This window comes from Macrobrachium rosenbergii, chromosome 14 (assembly GCF_040412425.1).
Source record: "Macrobrachium rosenbergii isolate ZJJX-2024 chromosome 14, ASM4041242v1, whole genome shotgun sequence".
Lineage (NCBI taxonomy): Eukaryota > Metazoa > Arthropoda > Malacostraca > Decapoda > Palaemonidae > Macrobrachium > Macrobrachium rosenbergii.
In genome coordinates this window covers 36,317,621-36,337,383 of record NC_089754.1, presented here as the reverse complement: position 1 = coordinate 36,337,383, position 19,763 = coordinate 36,317,621, and the positions used below count along the sequence as shown (strand labels likewise).

The following is a 19,763-nucleotide window of genomic DNA, read 5'->3' as shown; positions in this document are numbered from 1 at the left end:
TCACTGCAACTTCAGTTATACCTCACAAACCATCCTACACAGACTAAGAGAGTATGAAAGCCGTAGGTAGGAAGGTAAACAAGCATTAAAAATACAATCATGCCTCTTTGCGCCTAGAGATGGCGAGATGTCTAGCTCAGAGCAGTGTACACTGCAGACGTAATATCTAGTCCCCTTCACATACACAGCGTCGCATGCGGTAAGTCATAACAAATACGTCCAAAACAAATACGTAAGCTCTGTGTCGTTACATATAATATGACGATGTTCAAGGGGGCTTCCTTTCGTGGGAAATAATTAACAATAAATCGATCAATCATTTTGTATTTTAAGATTAGATTCACATGGGCGTGGATTGGTCAGATTTAAAAGTCAAGATTTGACTCACTGCTACTGATTAAATCTGAAGAAATGGGACCTTTCACGGGAAAGGGGGGAGTTGAACTGTTTAGCGACCTAGAGGATTTAATTTTTACTTTTATAGTTCTAAACCATTTTCGTTGTACCTAGAATAAATTTTTATTGATAAAAACTAGCCTCATTCTCTCACATACGTACAGAGCTAATTACCATACAAGAGAACAAATACAGAGGAAAAACAAACACACTTATAATGAAAAGGATACATGCAGACAGACATAAAAATGTGTGCGGTTTTGAGAGGATAGCCTAACGCTGCCGGGCGTCACATTACAGTTACGGAGACTGAAAATGGTTCTTTGTCACTTTCCGGCTCTGCGGTTTAACCCCACATAAGGCCTTTTATTCATCAGCAGATAAGGGCAGTCGTTCTTTAAGTAGAAAATATATCGCCACAGACTTCATTTTGTCGGTCTCTGAACGAGAAAAAATATTTTTGATCTTTAAACAATTTTTTTTATATTCTAGCTGGGCGTGTTGTTAGACAATGGTGGCTTCATGAACAACAATATATATTTTCCCCTTGGTGAGTGGTTCTATTAGGTTCTACTCATACTGTTTTCAGCAACTGATTTGGGATGAGGTTACAAGGTTCACACATTATCTCACACACGTTCAAGCAATGAGAAAATATTGCTTAACTTCGCTGACCGAAGGAACAGCAAGAGAGCAAATTCAGACAATGATGTCCAAGGTTTGACAGTCCATAAGACCAGATACCCTTAGTCAAGGCAACAAACACAAAAGATACTGAAAGTGGGAGGTTTCCTCACATCTAATGAAAGCACTGCATGCAACCCAAAAGCAAAGATAACTTTTGGGGTGACTGGTCATACACTTCAGCCTACTTAGGCTACTTGCCAATTCTGAAACCTTACGTAGGCTACTTGACAAGACTGAAAAGTATGCATATGAAGGTCCTAAGGAATTTCTTGACATCTCGTAGAACTATCTTAACGTCTGAGAGAGAATAGGCCTATCTTATGAATATATATCTTAAGAATGGTTTCACCTTATTGGAGTATGGATTACCTGGTCGAAGACCTACAGTGTTCATCTATTTGATGGTATACATTCTAACGGAGAAACTGTGTTTCTCTCTCTCTCTCTTTCTCTCTCTCTCTCTCTCTCTCTCTCTCTCTCTCTCTCTCTCTCTCTCTCTCTCTCTTAGCCCTAAAGGGTGCGGCCAAAAACAATGAGAGAAAGAGAGAGAATCCCAAAGGAGTAACATTCCGGCGTCAAGAGAGAACTGAAATTTCAAGTAGTACGTGCAATGCCTGCAAGCAACATTTAAGCATTACAGGTTTTTCAAACGTTCAGGCACAGGCTAGTACTAAGAAGTAGGCCTAATGTGACAGTAAGTGTAAAGAGATTCTCTTATCTATTTCGCGAGTTGAAATTTGGGAAAAAATTGCTGTCAAATAAATAAATACCTAAATGTCTATAAAACAAAAAGACAAGTTGAAATTGCGCTGCAGATATCAACTTCCCCCTAAAATCTATTTACTTTTAACTATTTGCTAAATCAGGAGCAATAAAATGGTACCCTTTCCGATAGACTCAACTTTGTATTCTCTGTCATATCTGATTTTTACGTAATAATTGTAGTCATATGCATGTTATAATTCCAAGCATCAACAAGTTCTATAGACAGAAGGGGGACGTAAAGCAAACATGCATAAATACTTATTGTGCATTATATCCAACACAGGAGCGCAGTTTCCGATGTTCACTACTGAACATGCACGATGTACGATAAACATATACGATACTTATTTGTTGACGGTTACATCAGATCAACGTACTAACCACCTCCGTGTCCTTGCTCTGGTCACCGGTACGTGAATCAAATCCCTTATGGGAAGAGCAAAAAGGGGTTCTCTGTATGCCCCTTACGCCAACTTGTGCATTGCCTCTTTCATACCACAGGTACCACTCTAGAAGGTGGTGTGAGTGTTATCAAACGAGCTGATTTGTCAGTGGTCCTTTGAAAGATATCAAGAAAAGTTCGTGTACTTGAAAGCAGATGAGACAAGCAAGCACCAGGTTTCGTTAGTCCTACAGCACCTACAAGTCTTCACATACGCATATATATTTAGACATACTCGAGCACATGCCTGTAAACCTTGTTACAACAATACAATGAGAACAATGAAAAATTCAAACAACCGAGTGTCGTAAAACCGGAATTCCCCAAGGGAAACATTACACATACAAACAGAGAAACATAAGTGTGCCAAAACACACACACACACACAGAGAGAGAGAGAGAGAGAGAGAGAGAGAGAGAGAGAGAGAGAGAGAGAAGAGAGAGAGAGAGTAAACACACCTCCTCGAGAACAACAACGTCTTATCAATAAATCAAGAGGAGTGAAGGATACTCCTTATCACAAGTGAGATGTTATGGACAGGACAAGACTGACAACATGTTGAATGGAGAGCGAAAACTGTGTAATTCCAGCTTTTAACCTATTTGCATTAGGTTAAAAATTTAAAAGTATAAAAAATTATATGGCTGTAATAGATTTATATCTCATAACCCCAGTGCTGAGAGACCATTCTTTGTTTTGTTTCATTCTAAGATATTAAAAGGATTCTAATCACTTGTTCTGATTAGCGCTGACGACTGATAATAAAATCAAATGAGCCCAAAACTTACAGGCCTACCTACTGTTTATATTTGTTTTCCTTAACCTAATCATCGCCCTTCTGCAATTCACAATATCGTACATCTACTTCAACCCCATATCAAGGCAAGCAGTAGAAGTTTCCATTACTATGTATCGATATCATCATATGACAAACTTACTGCATTAATGAAGCTCTGAATCTATATTCTACGCAGCTGTCGCAGCTCAATGCTGGACGTGCAAAAGATTACCTTTCTCCTTTCTCTGAAGGCATTCCTTATATCCGTTCTAGATACAGAAATAGAAACACTGATTATCAGCACTAAGCCTAGTCACTCTAGACCAATACATACCACTGATGAATTTCTACCAAGCTTCCTCTCTCTCGCCGGTTTACGTCATTGCAATTTTAATAACTAATCACAAAAACTCTTAAGAATGTCTGAAGGTCCACACAGATGACTTTCTAGACCTTGGACTGGCCAGGACACTTTCCCTGCGAGCACTGTACATCAATATTTCATTAATAACGTTGTATCTCTGAATCTAAAATTAGTCTGACTCCTTTATTCCTTCACTCCTTTCACTCTCCACTCCCCCCCCATTCTGAAACTTGAACCTTTCATATTGTTTCATATTAATTATCATTATTTGCATGGTCGAATCTATGACTCTCTTAGATTACAAGGTTTACTCCTTAATAAAGACATTTAGGAGTTTCTCATGGCCACCAAGACAAATTGTAGTCCTCTAAATGATGTGAGAGAGAGAGAGAGAGAGAGAGAGAGAGAGAGAGAGAGAGAGAGAGAGAGCCAGCCAGCCTAACGCACCACCGGAAAGTGCTTCAAGTGGTTTGTGGCGATGTAGAGGATATTAGCGGAGTATGCGTTAGTGAGTTACGAGTAAAAGGGCTTAATTATTACGCAGGCATAACTTCCCTTCATTGACGCTGGCACCGTAGTAAGTGCAACAAACACCTTGAGAGGAGAAGATCCTGTTTATGAAGAAGAGGATGAGCGTTAACAGATCACTCGTTCTAAGGCACTTATGTGAGACGCCGATGACGGACTACCTGAATAAAAAGGGGATGCATAACCTGACCAATAAACAGATACGATACGATTCTCTCTCTCTCTCTCTCAGCAATTTCAACATGAATAACACTCACGACCGACATAATCCATTTTATACTACATTGCTGTTTACCGAAAAATGTCCAATCTACCTTTTGAAACAACCCTATGAGACAACGAACTTAGACCTAAAAATAAATAACAAATACATAAAGACAAATCAAGACAAACATATACGTAAATTAGCTTTAACGGCAGTAAAACAACGGTAAGAAAACAAGAAAAATACCAATCTAAACTTCCCTCTATCTTTTGTGAACACCGCTTACCACCAGATCCTCCCGGCCATCTTAATTTCGCATTCCGGCCACTAATCATCATCTTATGCACCTTCCTTATACAGCTGGCTTCGCTGTCGGGTTAGCCGAAAGTTTCAAGTACAGTTATAAGTCACAAACTTTTGAGGTGGTTAGCCTAACAAAACCTGATGAGTTTAATCTTATGTCTAGTACAATGTTTCAAGTTTTTGTACTGTTTTTGCAGTGCTGATGCTAATCTGACATAGGCATTCACTATTCATCGTATGTGCGAAATTCTATATATACATATATACAGCTCCCTCACCTGCCACTCTCCCACCCACCCCGATTCCATACCCTACTCCCCTGTCCCTATCAAACAATTACACTGCTCTCTTTATTTGGACTTAATAAACATCCATTATCATATGACCTAATCAACATACCGCCCTACCGTAATAATCAGCGGCATAGCAGAGATGTAAAGTCTCAAAAATATGGCATAATTTCCAAATAATAAACTTAATTATGGCTGTTAATTATGGCAATTATTCGTGACCTCGCTAGATAATTATGCCTCAAGGAAGAGGGACCGCAGGGCTACGCGCAACCCACTTCAAAGAATAACAGGAATACTGCAATTCATTTTCACAAATAACCGTTATGAATGTAAATCGTCACCGAGCGAGTGTAATAAATCATGGGGCATTCGTTATGACGTGAGTTAGCTGATACTAATTATCGTACCTCGACATCTCAGCTTCTAATTGTTTTTCTTTAAGCTCTGAAATTTCCTGTATACGGTGTCGAGTTTAATTTCATTAATTCTCTTTCCATTTTCTTTCTAAAAATCAGATAACAGGCATTTAAAAGTCGATATGATTTACCCTACTATGCAGGCCTATAAGACTTGGTAAACACAGAAATATACATACCTATGCTTCGAATACCATAGGCGTTGATATTAATAAATCAAATTACCTACAGTACAACTAACAGGCAGTCGACAAGTTGACCAGTACCAAATTTTTGCGACGCCAAATTTCTTGGCCATTATGTCATCTTTAAATGGGTTATCCTGGCACTGAAATTTTAACATATAAATTTTCTTTCTTTTTTTCCTAAAGAAAATGCTCGTTTTTAACCGCATCTGGATCTAAAGCAAGTTGTTTTAAGACACCGTAAGCTTCAAAATCAATTCAACACAAACCAACGTAGTGTTACATGAGTTCCCCAATTAAAATAATAGTAAATTTTGTGGCTAACATATTACAAATAATGAAATATTGTCAAATAGTATCATGCAATTACATATAATACAATAATGATAATATATAAACTGTGTCCTTACTCAATTCAAGAATGTGTGCGCATATGTTAATCCAATATACCCAGTTTCTATATTGTTCAACGAGGGCAACATGAATAATGTAATATAAGGGGTTGTTCCTTATATGTAAAAATAAAGTTAGAAAAAACTCAATTACGCCTACTTGTATTATGAACTGCATCTGAAGACACTAATTTCATTCACAAAAGTAAAATATCAACTCAATACAAACTGCGTGCGTGTGTGAGGGCGAGTTAGTTTGCTAAAAGATATGATTATCTTCTTCAGTGCTCTTTATAAAATGTAATTGCATTTCCCGAAGGAGAAAAAAACCCATTCAATGCACTGCAAACCGTATTAAAATACCTAACAATCCTGTCACCTGCTCTTCGCATTATGGAGCACCTTCGTGGTGCATTTGAAACCTTACAGATACAATCAATAAGGTCAAGGAAGCATGTGACTCAGGTAGACAATATTAAAGTAACAACAGGCTTAAATTAGCCTAAATATTAAATTAACCTATTGCCAATACCTACATAGGCCTAACGTATAGGTCACGGCAGAGAACACAATTCCATTAATCGAATAAAAACTGACAACATTAAAAGCAAGTTACTTTTTACTAAAAGCAAATTAAAATTTATAAAGGCAAAGGCCACTCGGTTGCCACACAAAACAGTGAGCAACTGAGTTTATTTTTCCTTATTAAATATATATGCGGGCTTATAACAACCAAAGAAAGTTCAACTAGTATGTTATTTTTTATAATACAAACGATTTAACAAAGGCATATCATGGTTATCTAAAATCAATACACAAAATAAATTCACACACAAAGACAATGAGTACAGGCAACCATGAATTTTATCACAATAGAAAGTGGAGAATCTTAGACATTTTTCTAGACTGCTTTCATAACTTGATGTAAATATGAGCCTTGCAAGAATCAAGTGTTGACTAATATTACAAAGTTTCAGTTTCGAGTAGCTTTGCCCCTTACATCTCAGCACAAGCGGCTTTACAAGAGACTATGAAGCTCCCTTACCCTCCTCAGCAGAATAAACACCAGCAAAAAGGGCAATCTTCATTTACTAGTCCTTTGTTGAAGCAGAAGTTAGGACTTCATACAGTGACATCGCAAAATTCAAAGCCATTGTGAATTCCTGTATTGGTTTCCAGTCCACTGATACCATTGTTCCCAAATGACCAGAAGTGTTCTGTTAACATACCTTTTTTATCACTTGGCCACAGAGAATATTAATATACCCAGTGTCTAGCTTCAATTACAGATGTTCACTTTACTTTGCCCATGTCCACTTCTGAATTTCTCCCTGGTACTGACTCCTTCTGACAACATGCTTTGATTGAACCTGGAGAAGTGTTTATGCTTCAGATGCTCAAGTCACAGGGATAATGCTTTTCTATTTTCCAGCTTAAATATAATCATGAAAATATCTTCCGTGACCATACAAAGGAAACTGGGATATTTCCAAGCCATGACTTCTTAGAAGACAAGAAAGGGAAGGAATTCACCTCCAGAAACTCCCTTGTAATGGCACACATCCAATGTTGAAATAATATTAGGGGAATGATCTTTCATATAGGAATTAAAAAAGTCTATCATCATTTACTTTCCTAAGATAAAGTGGGCCAATAAAACCATATATGTCATGCAGCAATGCAACTTGATAACTAGGAGCAAGGGTCTCAAGGACTGACATGCTAAAAAGTTTGGCATGTATAAATAAACGTCACCAGCTAACTCAGAGCATCAAAATCCAATTGAGTTAAATTACTTACTGATAATTTTAGTTGGTAACAAGCACTTGCAGCCATTTAAGTCTGAAATCAACAGAATGATCACCGATGATCTTGTATGAATCCTTTCAGAAACATGCCATTACCTCGTACAAATGAGAAGTAATGCCATAAAGTTATTGGAATTCAATACATAAAGGACTTATTTATTGAAGAGTGCCCTTCTTGCAGTGTAAGCATTCTCAAATCAAGTTAAAATGCCATGGTGTTACACTGCAAACTAGCACAGACTTTATTCCTTTCCACATAAAAATGCAAAACTGGCTTCTTGCAATATAGGCTTATGAAACTTCCAAATATGGGACTCTAAAGCTTATATATAGCTATTTGCCTAATTGTACGACAATGTTCGAACATTAAGGCACATAACAAAGAATATTTCACGATTTCTTAACTTATGTTGTACAAAATAAAAAAAAAAATTAAATGATTAGTAAACCTCAGTTCAAATGTGCTGTACACCAGCATACGGCACATTCTGAAGTGTGTTATTGTTATTATTACTTAATCATAAGGACTGAAACTCCCCTCTTCTGTGGTAACAATCAAAGCCACCTTTTATGAACTAAAATTCTGAGTTGCGATACGGTTTACTTGGTGCAGAAAAATCATCTGAAACAATTAAGTCAGTAAGGCAAGCAAACCAAACAAGTTAACCAAAGGAAACTGAAAACCAAATGACCTCAAGCAGAGTGTGAGGTATGGGCCATCCAGTAGTGTGAGCCAACTACACAAGGTATGCAAACAACTTCACACGTGCTATACAAGGTGAACCAACATATGACCATTATGTTTATGATATTAAATAGTACAACATATACAAAACAGGTAAAGTTTTCTTTTTTAATTCAAGTTTGGTGGATGTTTATCTGAAAAATCCATAATAAAGAGAAGATGCAATTAAAGTATATTTATTCATGTCCTATACATGAATAAATATGAATTTTCTATAACTGACCTCCCTAAATATATCAGTTTACTACCCAATCTCTATATTCAATTACAGTATATAATTCAATATCTAAATTGTATTTAACATTTAAAATCTACAGCTCATAATATTTTACCAAGCGCATCTATTTCCAGTTTTAATATTTACTCATCTTATTCTTTTTAATCTGTGTAAGAAATCAATAGCTTTCAAATTTTTCAAATACTTTTCAGCGTGAAAAGTATCTAAAAACTGTAGAAATTATAAACCTAGCTGATAAACTAAAGTTTTGCGAGTTATTCTGAAAAATGCTACGAAAAATGATAGGGCATCTGTCAAGGATGCAGTGTGCACTTGATATAAGAAGTGCCAACTCTTTTTTAGAATTAACCTGTCATGATACTGAATAAAAAATCTGCACATTTTATAAGAAAATCATTCCATCGACATAACACAGGAGCCATTCATCTTGCCTATGAACATCAGCAAACCTTCTAAAACAACCACATCTCAAGATAGTGACACCACTAACCAAGAATCCCCAATGATATGCCCCAACAATCCAGACCTACAGAATACAGCATAGGACCAGTGACCTTCATTTAAGTAACAGAGGTGTCAGCTAATCAACAATAAGTGTCAGACAACCACTCTCATAACCTTAAGATCACATTCACTCCCCCACATAAACATGACAAGAAACTGCCTAATAATCATTTACATCTCTGACTTTTGTTCAAAACAACTGCAGTGATACGTTTATAGCCATATTGTACATTTTCTGTACAGTACTTATACACATTGTGTACAGTATTTATATTAATAAATCGAAAATTTTCCCGAATGTATCTATAGCCTCCCATTATGAAATGAATAGCCTATAGGACAAAAAGGAATTGCAAAGACCTTGTGACAAAAAGGGTTAAGAGATTATGACAAAAGCTTACAAAATTTGCAAAATTTGGCTTTATTTATTTATTTATTTTTTTTTTTTTGTAGATGACTGGACTTCAGCTGCAATGACCCAGTAGTACCCTCCTCACTTTGGGTCGGGTTCATTCCTTATTCCAACCAACTTCAGGAAGGTTCAAAGAATCATAAAAATGTCTGCTGCCACAATTTAATAACATACCTATTACCTATTACACTGGTTACTTTTTTTGAAGCACATTAAAATCTGCACTAAGGGAACACAAATCCAGACAAAAAGTAACGTTATTGCCATTCAATAGTTTAAATAATAATGCTTCAGCGCTTTTCGCTTCATCTTCAAGACAACACTGTCTAAGAGTGTGTCTAAAGTTTGCTTGAGCACCCAAAAGTACAGGCAACTGTTCCTAAAATGTGGAGACCAACAAGCATTCCCCATCTAAAAGCATCTTAATATCAAGCTGCAGCAACCGGGTATACAATTCTTTTTTCTCTTGCCAATTTAACCAGTATTCTACTTTATAATTCATAACAATAAGGCGTACTTATGAGTCAAACCAGCAACAACAATTAAAACATATATCTAAAAAACAATACCAATGTCCATTATGTTCATTTTTATACAAATTTTCCAGAATTCTGAATAATTTCTGCCTTACTTACTGAACACAACAAAGTCCCAAAATTCACAAAATATAGGCTACTGTACATACCACATTCCATTAGTAAACTAGAAAAGTATTCTTACGTATATAATTCTGAATTATTTGTTTTAACTGTAATAAAAAAAAATTGGACACAAACATATCCCCATTTCTCTCACTGTCTTTCGTAATAAACATCACTTTTATGGGTCATATGTCATAAATCAGTGAGAACACCATTTTAACAAATTTAATTACAGGTAAACTAACATCTTTTTCAAAGGTAATTGGTCTTTGCACAGCAAACATGCATTTGAGAAATATACTCTGCTGTACCAGAATATACAAATACAATCAACATCAATAGATATTATGATCCTAACCAAAATTTAATGTGGCTCTTTGCAGTGTTTACACCAGATTTTTAAAAATTACTGTGCACCATTATAAAATCCAAATAAAAACCAAATTATTTTCTCGATATACAGTATATAACTTTACTACATTTTTTAATACTGTATATTAAACACACTTTACTGTAAATACTTATGCCTATAACCTCTGTACATAAGAGTAAAACATTCAACTTTACATATAATTCGCAGAGGCAGGCATATGAGATTAAGCCTAGTTAGGCTCGTAACCCACTCTCAATAAGTGAACAATCACTTCCATTAAACTCGCCTATATAAGGCTAACCAAACAACAATAAACACAGGTTGGGCTACCTGATATTTTTCGAAGTGGTCATGGCAAATTGCTTACACCAGGTTAACTTAGCCTAACCTATAATAGGCTCCTAGCCTATATGCTTCATAAGATCATTATCATACCAGTATGAGCTATAGGCTAGTAACACACACGTAAGCATACCGTTGCTAGCCTCTAGGAAGTATTACTGGGCTAAATACCTATGAAACCAGTACAGAGGCTATCTACTGCCAGCCAAATTATGCCAACAATAATTCCCAATTCTACTATATTTGCTACCTAGCCATACCTGAGCACAATACCCTCTCGAACAGTCTAACCTGACAGTTTAACAATGTTCAAGAATGATTATCAACGCTGAAATGTTAAAAGTAAATAACAACTGGGACATTAAAGAAGCGCTGCCTCCAGTACTTTGCCTGTCATCTGACCAGCTGACACTTGTCCACGAAGGTAGCAGCAGCAATCACGCACAGGTTAGGTTAAAAACTTTGAAACGACACAATCACGTTATGTTTGACGCCAGAAATCCTACTAGAGAGAAATCGATAACACTCGCATTCAACGAGTGCAAAAGCGACCCAAGACAAACCCCCAGAGGATTACCTGCGGCAGGAGAGACAACACTTAATAAACTTTCGAGAAAGAAAAACCACCTGCCGATGCGATGCCCCCTCTTTCAAAAAGCACAATTCCGAAAACGTTTTCCTTACTCACCATAGAATTCTCTCGGCGATAATAAACGTTAGCGGAGGCACAGCAGCAGCAGTCGTTAGTCGTTCGAGTCACTTTCATATACGAAACCTCCCTCTTTTTTAGATCGATAAATATTTCTTCTTCTCCTTCACCAACATGATATATCCCTCCGACCAGCCACAACCAAAACAAACTCTCGTCACTCCCGGGCTGCTCAATAGATGGCACCGCTTACGGAGATTGGTATCTACGGTACGAGTCATGGATGTTTTGACAAGTACACTAGATATTGTGCAGCTTCTTCTAGTTTTAGAGAATTTAAACTTCGCGTATGTTTCTCAGCCTCAAAAATATTACATTTTTACTTTTTCACACAAATTCAGAACTGTGGCAAGTGAATTCTAACAGCGTAAGCTTGAATTTACGACTGATTATAAGCTTCCGTTCCCCTAAAAACAACAAAGTTACATTGATGATTTTAAACTTTTTGTAGCAATTACATAGTAATTACGTTGCGTTTGATGTTCCGTAACACAAAACATCAGGAAGTAAAATTATTTTTTCTATAGATCTGAAACTCCAGAGAAACATAGTAACAGGAATATTTAAATTCAAAGGTCAAGCGTTGGACGATAATTAAAGTTTCATTCCCATCTCTCTATCTCATACTCGAGCGCACATACACATGCACCATGTTAGTGAGTGCATGTGCGCGCGCGCGCTACCTTGTCATATATGCATTCTTCAGTTAAAACACATGACGCTAGGGGTCAACCCCAGCTGACAAAGACCTACTTTATCGAACTTTCGAGTTTTACCAAAGGATAAACTTTCAGCAGCATTGCCTGTTTAAGAAACGGGTAAGGCAGAAAGAATCCTACTTGGCCATCATCTTCATTAACCCTGATTTAATCATATCATCTTGTACCTGTTCTTGCCTCCTCCAGATATACCCTGAAATGCCCAGCCAACTCTCGCCGGGCATAGCTAGAGTCGACTATCACCAGCTGGTACTGGTTACACGTGTTCGTCGCCAGATTTTATTCCTGAAAATATCTACAACACTTTGGTGAGAAAATTTTGGGAAAAATTACCTATAAAAAGCGTACCTAAGATGGACAAGTCCTTAAAACGATACATCAAAGTTTTTTTTACGAATTTCAGCAACTCTCAGGAAACAGGTGGTTGAAAGAATTTGTTAAATTATAGACTGATGAAAATAAAAATGCTAATAGTGCCCTCTATTGATATTCCGCTATTGGGATTATATGAATGAATAGCCGTTTTACAACACAAACCCCTTGGCAGATCTAAATTACAGATTAAAGAATAAATCTCCCAAAAGACTATTAATTACTTAACGATTTTACTCTGCGTGCAAAAACCGCACCACTTTGTCATTCTGTTAAACGTTCGCTCTTTTCCGAAACGTCAACTTTGAGAGAGTGAAATGTCTGTATGTCTGTCAGTCATCTATAATTTTCAACATGCGAGACAGAATAGTCTCGCGCTTTTTTGGTGCTCACAATGCAAGACGTGTCTAGTTGTGTTTAGAAAACAATATGTCACAAGGACGGTTCTCGTTCAGAATCTGAAGCAGACTGATGAGCAGTTAAGTTTGTTTGTTTGCATGGGAGTATTGCTAGACGTACATACGTATATAAAGTATATACATATGTATATCTTATATATATTGTATATGTATATATATATTTTATATTATATTTTTATTTATGTATTATATATATATATATATATATATATATATATATATATATATATATATATATATATATATATATATATATATATATATATATATATAACATCAGGACTGTATCCCGAAGCCGTTATTTAGATTCAACAGGATCTATCTCTCTAAATCAGCTGCCAGCAATGAACAAAGATTTAAGACAAAACGCAGAGCTCTGGCAAGAAGATTCACTCAAGAGAGGGAGAACAAAACCAAGAACAACTTTAACAATTGATTTATTCTCACAAAAATAATAATATGAAAAAAAAGGATGTTCCAGAAAACTGACTTAGGAACTAGAAAAATAACATGCACCTACAAAAACTCACTCACTACATTCATTCGCTTAGCCAACTCGCATAAAATAGTACTAGGGAAAGAACAAGTGGTAGGAAGAAGTCAACACTTATATACCGATAACGAAAAAATAAACACTCGCACCACAGTCGATATAATGACTTTACAATAGAAACTTCACCGTTGGATATCAAATACATATATAAGTAAAACTGGAAGTTACAAGCAGCTAAGTAACGCTGTCCTTATATTAATTCACACTGGAGTGATAAGACAAGGATCTTTCCAAAAGACGAGTAACCACTTCATGGTGACGATAATTATAATGAAGGGCGGAGAGTCAAATGAATTATTCTCACCCTTCTCCAGGTTCAAAAGGCCTCCTGACGTCTCCAGGAGAATCCAGCAAAAGCACTCACAGGTGGGCAAAAGGCGAACCCACAGCACTGCTCGCAAAAAGGGCGTAAGACAGGCCCCACCACCGATATAGCGTAGCACAAGACAGGGTCGTGCTCCAAAATACTCGGGCCTCGACCCCAAAAGGCAGAGTCAACTGCAGGAACTGCAGAGGTCACAGAGTGCAACAAGGTAAGGATGGGGGCTGAATCTCCTCTCAGTGGAGCCGAAACAGTCTAGTTTCGCCTGACCAAAAAGTCCCCCAAGTCAAATGAGGGTGACGGAGAAGCACTGATGAACTGGCGAACAAGGAAAACACAGTAGACCAAAACTCCGCTCGTCTGTATGACAAGGAAACAAACAAGCTGGTAAATAAAAACTTTATGCTAATATAATCAACCCTCGAGGAGGAAGCAAAAGGAATCATAAGCCTGTTTCTGGTGACTTATGTAAAAGAAAGTAAATCATACCCGACGATAAATATCACGAGGTAATTTAAGTTGTTAATACAATATATATATATATATATATATATATATATATATATATATATATATATATATATATATATATATATATATATATATATATATATATATATATATATATATATATATATATATACATACATATATATAGAAAACATACAAAAACATATATACATACATATATATATACATAAACATTTACAAAAACATATATATTACATATATAATATACATATATATATTTTATACAGTAATATATATAAATATATATATATAATATATATATATATATATATATATATATATATATATATATATATATATATATATATATATATATATATATATATATAAATGCTGCCTATAATGATATGTCAAGGTTTGTCTAAGCAAGTCTAAATCACGACAATTTGAATTTCTGCAATATATAAAAAAATTACTATCCAAGTATTCTTCCTGTACGGAGAGAGAGAGAGAGAGAGAGAGAGAGAGAGAGAGAGAGAGAGAGAGAGAGAGAGTCACAGTGAAACACATATGAAGCAGAAGGCTACAATGAGAGCGAACTACGCTGGCGTATCTAACGAGTCTCAGGGACGTTATTCAGCGTGACGGTAAGACAAAAAGAATGAGTCTTTTTCCGTTCGACGGAAACTGTTCGCACACTTAATAAAAAAAACTTGTGACGCAATTGCATCATTTATAACTGGTAGTTTGATTGCTTTTACTACACGTTTTCTTGGAATTTTTTTTATAGTATATTCTCATGTTCATATGCGTTCAGTGCTTTTTACACTAGGGAAAACACACACGTTGATTGTGTATGAATTACATTCATACACACGCACACACACACATATATATACTGTTATATATATAAATATACCTTATACACACACGTGTGTATGCGTGTGTTTGTACAAATATATATATATATGTGTGTGTGTGTGTGTGTATGTATGTATGTATGTATGTATGTATATATGTGTGTGTGAAATTCCGCCTATACTGAGTATAAAATGTACATCTCAGGAAAAAAAATTTCTAATCTAAAAACATTTTAAAAGGAATGTTATTTTCAAAGTAATTCTTGTTAAGGATATACGGGGAAAATTACGCGATATAAATCTTCACGATATACTAAATAAACCGGCAACATTTTCCTTACACAGAGAGAGAGAGAGAGAGAGAGAGAGAGAGAGGCCAATTTACGTCATACAGGTATCTGAGAATCAGGGAGTGCAGAGGGTTGCCATAGAAACGGCCTGGATTGCATAAAATGACATCCTCAGGAGACTCGCGTCTCGTCCCAGATATGTAAAATGAAATCTTTTTGATAACAACCGCCCCCTCCTCTCTCTCTCTCTCTCATACAAATTATGGGAGTGGCATCATCATTAGTAGGTTACCCGCAAATTTCTTTTTCGAAGCCTCTTTTGATTTATTTTAATCACCAAGTTCTCTCTCTCTCTCTCTCTCTCTCTCTCTCTCTCTCTCTCTCTGTGTGTGTGTGTGTGTGTGTGTGTAAAAGTTACTTCACATAAAGGCAATTTTTTTTATTAATAAGAAATGAAGTAAATCTAAAAAACTGGAAATTATAAAAATTGACAACACAACATCGCCCACCGCTTACTGTATGAGGTTATGTCTACGTCGGCTGCTGTATGGGAGGAAGCAGGTGTTGTGGTAAGGAGTAACGTTCAAGATAACACAAAACACACAAGCAGGACATCGAGAAAGAGAGAGAGAGAGAGAGAGAGAGAGAGAGAGAGAACGTGGTGGTTATAAGAGAACGCTATAGGCATCGAAGAGGAATTTTACGTATGATGCTGCCTATCTCATAATTCGTAAAAAGGAGAGAGAGAGAGAGAGAGAGAGAGAGAGAGAGAGAGAGAGAGAGAGAGAGAGAGAGAGAGAGAGAGAGAGAATTAAAGCAGAAATAAAGACTTGTCTTTGTATAATTCAAAGAAACATCATATGCAAATGTCTTGAGGAACATCATCATACAAATAACTCAGTAATGCAAAGAGCAATAAATGGGAAGCTGTTCCACATGGAGCATATCATTTATTTGTTGAACTGTAAACTAAATAAAGTAAAAACATTATGAATGTATAAGAAACTGAACAGATGAGAAAATATTCCGTTTACTTATATGTATAAACTCGCTTCATTCATGACTATAACAATGACAAATGAATAGAGAAATGACTAGGTGATCATATGAATGATGACGCATCAAACCAGCTGGACGGGATGTTTTGGCACAGGATTTCAGAATGAACTTCCAGTTCATTAAATCATTTTCAGTGGTTCCTTTCCACGAACTGGAATAGACGTCATACTTCATTCTCTCTACTGCAAGAGAAGTGATGTTGCTTCAAAGATGGTTTTGGTGTGGTTTATCAAATCAAAACCAAGCAGCGAACAATAAACACTATGTATTTGGATTAGAAATAACAAGGCGCTGTTCCTGAGGGCACTAAGAACAATAACAACAGCCCTGAGCTATACAGGTTTAGGTACAGCTCTCTGAAGCAACAAGACACTTATCAAAGCAAAGAAAACAAGACATTATTGTGGGTAAGAATAAAGACAAACAATTTTAAAAACTCACATCGAAGAAACTAGAATCTTGTGACAAAGTAAACAATTAAAATGCCGTGATGTGAAACCTTTACTAGCCTCACTGAAGAAAATATAAAAAACGAAAGGAAAATATAATTTAATAAAACATGAAAAGGCATCAAATGAGAATGGAGGCAAAGCATGAGGAAATTATGATTATCTCAGTGGAAATGGTTTATGATGAAGGTCGTTTTAACCAAGGAAACGTTGTAATTAACTCTTCAGGCACATTTATTAAAACGTTGAATAAAACTGTCATAGCAGAACAGTGATATACGATGAATGCGCTTACACCAGGGTTAATTCGCTGTGTGCACAGAATGCCATAACCTAACGTTCAAAGTGCCATTACCATCGCTCGTTTCCATAAATATACTATAGCCTGCCTCTCTCTCTCTCTCCTAGTGTTTATTTTGATAACTTTAGATAAATTCAGCCGACTGTAAAGCTTCCCGGGATCATGTGTTTCTATTATATACTGCAGCCTGATTCTCTCTCTCTCTCTCTCTCTCTCTCTCTCTCTCTCTCTCTCTCTCTCTCTCTCTCTCATCCCAGTGCTTATTTTGATAACTAGATAAATTCAGCCGATTACAAAGCCGCCTGGGATCATGTGGTTCTATTCTCAGATAAGACTATTTGTCATCTGGACTACAGCGGGGAAGGTATGTAGGGAACTTGTTTGCTCTTTCGTACAGCTTCTGTTATCGGTCGTCTTTTGCGCATTCTCATAAACGTTATATGAATGAATATGGATATTTATGTATAAGAGCAATATGACAAAAGGGATACAGGTACGGGTACAAGATAATGGGAAATTTACGATCTTAAAAGTGTTGCAAAAACAAGAACAGCGCTTGATGCGCATCAGTTTGTGAACAGCATGTAGGCTAATGGCTACTGAAGAAACTTAACTTAGCACAAGCAAGGGAATATTATTATTTGAAAGAAACATCAAATAAACACGTGAATTAGCACTGCTTCGAAATAAATAGAGAAACCGGTCAATAATTGTCGACTGGAAGCGAGGAGGGAAAACCTCATGCAAACGCCTTCTGAAAACAACGCACGGTCATAAAACTCATGACAACAACAGCTGCTGCTGCAGAATCCGCGCAATAACACCAGCAAGGACAACAACAACAACAAAAACAAAAACGGGGCAATCAAATAAACCTCAAGTGCCGCAGAGAAGAAGAAGAAGAAGAAGAACCACGCAGTGTATCTCCTCTGTCTGCTGTTTTTGTGTTTACCTCTTTACCTCCTCCTTCCCAGAGTTCTGTATCCTAATTTGGCCTCGCTTGTAATTTTCAGGAACCAGTGCTTTTAACGGATTTGTCTCTACGAGGAAAGGCGAGTTACTTTAGACCGCGTGTTTGACGAAATTCATCAAAGAATCAGACTTCGTGTGGAATAAAGCGCTACTATCGAGTGCCTGCAGTGTTTGAATGAATTTCGTTGGAAATACTACGGCCCCGTTTCTGCTTATTCTTCAAACGTGACTCATTCATAAGTATGTGATTCACTGGGTATATGAATCAATGCGCTTTATCTTACTAGGAAAGAGACTGGGAACAGGAACTGAAGTCAGAACGATAACTGGAAAAAGAAAATTGATAATCTTGAATACTGGGAAGGAGATTTTCTTCATGAATATTGCTTTAGGAAATAAAGGCTTTCAATTAGACACGTGTCTATAATGTTAAAACATGGAGAAATTGAGAGTGGTCATTGTGGTTACAGTTACTAGAATACTGTTTTTAATATGTATGTCAACAAGCAACGTTATGACTGAACATAGAAATTGTATAAGAAATATTATGATTCGTATTTAAAAACTTGAGGCCGATCCTTCACTATTCTTCATACCAAACGAAGTGGAAACTTATTTGATCACCCATTATTTATTTTAAAAACACGCACGAGCTTTTATGGTGTCTTTTTCGAAATTATTCTTTACATTCAAACGTCTACCTCAGTTTAAAATTACTATGAGTGATCAATTTCGGATAAACAAAGCGAGGTTTATATTACGAAATTCAAAAGGGAAGGTCACTGAATTGTTCACATTAAAAAACTGGCATTTGAAAAATACATATGAATAGAACCAGTCCAGAAAAGTTCAACCGTTAAAAACAAGCTATTATTTTATCTTTTTTTTTTTTTTGTAATCGAACTCGCCTCCAAGAAACTCATGTATTGTGGGAACCTTGAAGATAAGAACTCTGGGAGTCGTACCACATGACGCTTTGCGTAATTACATTTAGCCTTCACAGATATGCGGGAATAATTCACATCTACACAAACCTCTTCTTCATATTCGGATGAATCTGCTGTTTGCCGAATTAAGGGTTTACTAAGAATAATACATTTTCTGTTAGCTGAATTAAAGGTTTACGTAGAATAACGTCTTTCAAATGTACAACAGAAATGTTGGCATTAAAAGTAGTTGGAAAAAATAGTCTTGAAATATACAGAATTTAGGTCAAAGGCCAAGTGCTGGGACCTATGAGGACATTCAGCGCTGAAAGTGAAATTGACAGTAAGGTTTGAAAGATGTGACAGGAGGAAAACCTCGCAGTCGCACAATGACACAATTGTTGGAAGAGGGTGGAAAGTCAGATGGAAGAAAGAGATATGAACGGAAGTACAATAAAAGGAATGAAAGAGGTGGCAGCCAGGGGCCGAAGGGCTGCAAAGAACCTTAAGTAATGCCTACAGT

At 36.4% G+C, this 19,763-nt stretch overlaps 2 protein-coding genes across 4 annotated transcripts in view; one reads left to right on the top strand and one right to left on the bottom strand.

Annotated features, from left to right (window-relative positions):
• Dab (DAB adaptor protein) overlaps positions 1 to 11,741 on the bottom strand; it is a 231,716-nt gene extending 219,975 nt beyond the window's left edge. The window contains exon 1 of one of the 3 annotated variants that reach the window (XM_067116424.1): positions 11,507 to 11,741. The gene's annotated coding sequence lies outside the window, so the exon portion shown is untranslated. Of the gene's footprint in view, positions 57 to 11,506 lie in introns of those variants that run through there. The other 2 variants (XM_067116428.1, XM_067116426.1) reach the window with 2 other exon arrangements.
• A 5,898-nt stretch (positions 11,742 to 17,639) lies between these two features.
• The window catches only part of LOC136845929 (uncharacterized), a 151,177-nt gene continuing 149,053 nt past the window's right edge, over positions 17,640 to 19,763 (top strand). Inside the window, exon 1 of the mRNA XM_067116423.1 lies at positions 17,640 to 17,706. The gene's annotated coding sequence lies outside the window, so the exon portion shown is untranslated. The remainder of the gene's footprint in view (positions 17,707 to 19,763) is intronic.